Source organism: Pseudorasbora parva, chromosome 20 (genome assembly GCF_024679245.1).
Source record: "Pseudorasbora parva isolate DD20220531a chromosome 20, ASM2467924v1, whole genome shotgun sequence".
NCBI classification, from domain to species: Eukaryota; Metazoa; Chordata; class Actinopteri; order Cypriniformes; family Gobionidae; genus Pseudorasbora; species Pseudorasbora parva.
Window position 1 is genome coordinate 9485732 of NC_090191.1, and position 6230 is coordinate 9491961.

General features: G+C 42.1%; 1 long non-coding RNA gene across 1 annotated transcript; it reads right to left on the minus strand.

Annotated features, from left to right (window-relative positions):
• Positions 1-2566: 2566 nt before the first annotated feature.
• Positions 2567-6230, minus strand: LOC137049427 (uncharacterized). The gene is made up of 3 exons (XR_010899587.1): positions 5646-6230; positions 3571-3706; positions 2567-2728 (listed from the first exon to the last, which is right to left on the minus strand). It is a non-coding gene; the product is annotated as an uncharacterized lncRNA (long non-coding RNA).

A 6230-nucleotide genomic window follows, 5' to 3' on the forward strand; every position in this document is an offset into this window, starting at 1 on the left:
TCTTCCACGGCCCTGGAGAGCACGCGGATGAGTTCCGCGTCGACATTAGATTTTGCGCTCGTGGCGGTCTGCGTCGAAGCGGGGGGCTCCGAGACAGAAGCTGACCACTCGCTACCAGAAGCGGCTGTGGAGAGGCTGTCCTCATCATCCTCTGGCGACGGGCCACCGAAGGAAACCGAACAGGCCGCTGCATGAGAGGGACGCTGTTCCTCCTGGGTGAAGGTGACCGGCGATGGCGAGGCACGCGGGGAGTCATCCGGCGTGCAGTCGCCAGACCGTTCCGGCAGTCTCTGGTCGCGGCGTTTCTTGCGGCGCGGCCCAGCGGCAGGAGGAGGGACCTGGTCGAAGGTGGCGAGGCGAACCCGAAGGGTCTGCAGCGCCATCTCATCGCACTCGGGGCAGCCGCCCTGAGAGAGTGCGAGCTGCGCGTGGTCCCGTCCAAGGCATGCCACACAGATGACGTGACGGTCGCCGCCAAGGAGAGGAGCTCTGCAAGAGCCGCAGGAAATGCGAGGCATTTGAAACAACGCCCCACGCTCTTTTAGGAGAAGAGAGTAAAAAGGATACGATCGCCGGATGGCGTAGCTGGAACGGCAGAGAAGGCGGAGAGGGAGTCCGTCGTCCTCAGCTGCAGGTTCCGCTGGTGCCTTTTCGACGGCGGTTGCTTCTTCCGGAGGTCAGCGAAGGTAACGCTGAAGGAGATAAAATCTGACACCTATGGCGAAATTAGGGCTTTATATAGCCTCCTGTATGCAAATATAAGCACCTTTTTTCGGCGGGCTTCTGGAACGCCCCCCATTGGCTCGTTCCTCTCAGCCGCCTCACCATAGGTTCCTGCAGTTGCCGTGGCCCGGCCAATCAGAGCGCTCCTCGCGCTGAGCTATGGCCGTTCAGCGGCACTGCGCTTTACATGGATACCTTTATTAAAGTTTTGCTTCATATTCTCGAGAAAAGGAGTTTTTCCCATATGTAATACGAGGAACCTCTCTCGAAAGGGAACTAAAGTAACTTATGTGATCAGCGCTGATTTGAGATGCGAACCGTTTAGAACGATTCAGTCCGATTTGGTGAACTGGTTCACTAAAAAGAACTGGTTAAAAAGAACGATACATTCGTGAACCGGACATCACTAGAGTTAGGATCCGATCGGGCTCACGTGTGAAGAAGAAATTGCTTTTTTTTGCTCGCCTTTTGTGCCTTTCTGAATTGTGAAAATTTGCAGCGAACACTTGACTAATTTACACAGACACAACACCCGGGCCGGTTGAAGAAAAATGCCATTTCGTGGTTTCGTACATTACGTACATTTTCGTACATAATGTAAACATTATTTATCCTTCCATTTGGGCACACACGGCTTGAAGAAATACGTGCAGTAATTTAAAATAATCGTGCTTTACACACACGACGCTCTTCCCAACTGGACTGCCTTTTTTCCGGCTACCGCTGAGTTCCCATGGGACTTCAGCGCAAGACACAGCTAACCATCTAGAACAGGTGAATTTAAACAATGGCTAAGTGGCTAAATGCATCTCGTTTTCATGTAAGGGCCCTGTTCAGATAAACTTAAAAATTTGCCCGAGTTGTCAAAATAAAAGTTGGAGTTGTCTGCAAACATAATAAACAGCCCTGACAGCAGTTAGTTTGTAATTGATTCAACCGACCTTAATCCACCAGGCTATGTCCTAAAATATGAATGTGAACGTAAACAGAAAAGGAGTAATAGCCTTCTAAATAAGTTGACTGAGTGAAAGAGGACCTTGTTGCTGACAATTATGTACACCACCAAAGACAAACAGGATTTGGTTGCCTGTTACAGTGAAACATTTGTTGTGTAGATCCTTTGAAAGTTTCATATTCCAGAGATTATGAGAAATGTGAAACAAAAGTACAACAGAAGTTAGATGTTGAGGAAATAAATAACATATCCGTAGACATCAGAAATAGGGTAGTATACAACAGATTCCGTAGTCACATACATCCCAGCCAACACACCCATGTGGGGCCCAAAGGGGTTGCTCATGGGCTGATATCTGGGGCCCACCTGGGCTACCCAACTGGGACCCAGCTAATTTTGTCCTCAGTTTCCATGGAGGCCCCACATGGGTTTGCCCAGAAGGGTTGATGGTGGGTATCTTGATGGGCTCATACCGGGCCCACATGGTTAACCCAGGTAGAACCCATTTGGGGCTTACATGGGTTTGCCCAGATGGGTTGAAGATGGGTCTCTTGATGGGCTCATACTAGGCCCATATGGGTAACTCAGGTAGCACCCATTTGGGGCCTACATGGGTCTGCCCATATGGGCTGATGACGGGACCCAGATAGGTGTAATGTTGGGCTCTTATGGGCCACAACGGGTATATATATGGGCTTGCACATTTTCTGTTTGGGTTACCTTATTTTACAGTAAACCCCGTAATACAAACATTACATGTAATCCACTAACTACATTCAAATGTTAAAGGTATTCAATGAACTGAAACCAGTTTATGATTTACGTTATTAATCAAGGTTTATTAGGAACAATTCAAATATGACTATTATAACATTTATAACACAAAAATATCAACAATAAAAAATGTATACATTAAAATGAAGCTCCTGACAAACTTAATTTGACATAAATTGCATATCTGAACACTCAAAAATAATGTATTTCACAAACAAAATGGAAAAAGAAAACAGTGCAGCTCCTCACTCCTCTGTCGTCGGCCTCCCAACGACCCTTTGAAAAGACAAAATAAATTAAATCAACCATTGTTCCACTTTTTTTATTCCCCTTTTCACACTTAAAGCCTTTTGGTACCCCACATGAAGTTGGTCTAGATCAGAAGTTGGTAAATCTGTCCTGAAATACCCTCAGCACTGAACATACTGGCTGTGCAAAAAAGTACATTTTGACCAACTTTTACCACTTTTGAAGTAATTTTGATGAGAAATTAGTATTGTAGAAAATACATGCTGTTACCAATGCTCTTTCTGTTTTGTTGTAGATCATTAAACCATTGTGCTGCCTCATAAGTCTTTCCGAAATCAGTTTTGTGAGGTACCTTACTATCTAAGCGCTGCCTGTTAAGTCGTTGGCTGATAGGTCGGAGAGGCATCGAGTCAGCTGCATAAGTTGTCAGATGCAGCCTTTGTATGTCTTCCTCATCTAATACATCTGATTCATCTTATCAGCTTATTATAGAAGACCTGAGATTATGCAAGACCTGAAGAGGGTATGCAGAGCTGACAGATTCCAGGACAAGTCACTGTAACAAGTTACGGTCGCTCTACACTGCGTGCAGATTTTCAGGCACGTTGATTTTCTGATCATATTTTTTTATCAGGCATTCCAAATCACATCAATCTTAATAGCTACTATTCTTTTTGTATTTAATCATTTATGAATGATATATGATTGAAAAAAAAAAGTTCAGTAAAATCAACGTCCCTCATCTGCACTGTATGTAACAGCTCTCAAATGGTAAAACAATTTTGAATTTGTATTGATATGCACTATCATTCTTATCTTTTTATAGTTTTTATTACCATTTAAAACCAAGCAAGTCTTAAATTATTTACCCGTCTTGCTGTCCACCACGTGCCCTCACAGTGCGGTGTCCTCCCCTGTCCCTGGCACCGATTAGCCACTTTGACACTGCCTTTTCTGCGTCTCTTCTGGTAATAGAGTTTGTAAGCACATTTTTTTTCAAGCTTCCTGTAAAATATTTAAAGAGCATTAAAGTGAGATTCAATTCCAACAAAAAGGAGTTCTGCCAGAAAGACTCGGGAGAATAAATACTGTGACAATAATCCATTTATTAACAATCCAGCAAGCAATAAAGTACTTTGGCATAGGCCCCGTCCGTAGCTCGCAATCAGAGGGTATGGACTCTGCATATCCTGCCTGAAGACGAAGGCAGAGGCGCAGCCGACCCCCCCCCCCCCCCCCCCCCCCCCCCCCCCCCCCCCCCCCGTGAGGTATGGAAGGGACCATCCTGGTGGTGGTGGTGGGGTGGAGTAGGGAAGGATTTGACTTGGAGGTGGTGGGGAGGATGGCGGTGAATTGGTGCGTCAGCATCTGCGAACTCAAACATGAGTAAGTACCGATCTTTTATACCCAAGTATTAGAATGTGATTGGATAGATAGAAGTTAAAGTGACGTAACAATTAAGTCTTCCTGGCAGAACTTATGCTAAAGCTTTCATTTATCTGCACTTTGACATTTTTCAGGAAATAAAATAATGGTATCAGATATAATATCTGCTATACACAAATGGTTTCTGTGGATTTTTACAAAAGTGACAAGAGCAACATTTTTGCTCCAAAGGTTTATTATATACCAATCAAACACAGAAACAAGGGCACAGGGCAATATTTAAAGGGATGGTTTACCTAAAAACTAAATTTGTGTCATCATTTAATCATAAATAGTTATACCCATCAAGTTTTCAAGTTTTCTTGTAAACACAGTCGGTTATGTCTAAAGTAAATGTAAACAGTTGAGAAATTGGATTTCATTATTTTGGATAAAAGCATTATGTCTTATCTCTAAATGAAGAACTGGCACCTTGCAGAACTGTCCTGGTGCGGTCTGGAGTAACACCCGTTAAAGGAGTTGAAGGTGGAGGGGGCTGACATACCCATTTCAGGTTTTGCAGTTTCTGCTAATGAGCTCATGATTTGAATCAGGTGTGATAGATGAGGGAGACATACAAACTGTGCAGGGCTGGTGGTACTCAGGAGAAATTTGAGATTTATATTTGGGGGAAATATCCCTCATTTCTTACATAACCAATTACTTATTTCCTTTTTTTTCTACTGTTTTCAGTTCAATTAATTATTAGCTAATCAATGACAAAAAATGTCATACCTCTTTGAGAAGTACTACATTCAGATTAATAATTAGAATGATGCATATAGCCTAATTAATTATTAAGTGAAGATCCGAACTATTACTATGACTCAAGTATTACCAAATCCTTCAGAAGCCAATGTAAATTATTTGGAACAGTATTCTTGAGTGTTAAAAAACGAGATGACGTCGGACGCTTTGCTGCTTAGAGGTGCTTTTTTTTGGTTCATGCGCTCATAGCCCTTCTTTATAAACGCATAAACAGCCCGCAAAACGCTCACTGCTATCAGAAAACCATTTTAAAAAGGCGCCTCTCACGGCAAAAATAAATAAATAACGCTTCTATATTGGCAATCTTTTGTGCATTTGTTATTTAAATTAACACTAAATAAAAAAGGAAAAGAAGCACAAAGGCAGGAACGCTTGTCTCATAATTACATTGGAAATATAAATAAGTCCTGCTTTCATTCTGGGAGTTTGATGTGCACACTTTACACAAACTAAGAAATTACTACCATTGAGGGATTTATATCGGAAAACAGTGGTAGCCTACAATTTTAATGCTGAAGTCTCCAAAATATTTGTAATAATTCACAGTTTGTATACTACTAATTATAAGAAAATAAGATTATTTCTATAATAGGGTACAGTTATGCTTATCGTTTGGTCATGGCGCCGGAAAATGCCACGATTTAGCAAAGTCTAACTAAAATTTTAACTTAAAAAAATCTATGATTAACCTTATGCTTTGAAAACAATGTACTTTAATTAACATTTCAGTTTAGAAATTGTTTGTTCTTACCTTGAATCCACTGGCAGTCAGCAAGAAATCCTGTCTTTCAGCAAAGTGACAGAGGCTGTGACAATGTGCGCGCTTCGAAAGCCAAACCGGACGAGATACAGGGTTGCCAGGTCCAAACAACAAAACCCCTCCAATTGCAAATAAAAAGTTGCGGAATCACGGCCAAAATGCGCCAAAACGCGGCGGATGGGAGATAGAAATATTGCTAGGGTAAAGCCAACTCAAACCTGTGGACTACAGGCAACAAACATTCCACAGCAATAATAGTGTAAAAGTAGCCAAATTTCAGACTTGGCAACACTGAACCAAGCGTCATTAAATGACCTATAGCAGGTGTGTGAAAACTGACAGCAGGTTTGTGAAGGGATTTTAAAAGGAGAAATGGAGGCAAAATAGTGTTTTTTTTAATAGATTTTTTTATTCGCTTTTTATGAATTTTGAGCGGATTTTAACATGCTTCAAAGCCTGCGACATCAGGAGACCAGACAATGACCAGGTTTAAAGCCTAACCTATGGTTTAGTTAACATATTATTTCTTATGTTAAATGTAACCGTTACAATACATTTTCACATTTATATATTTAC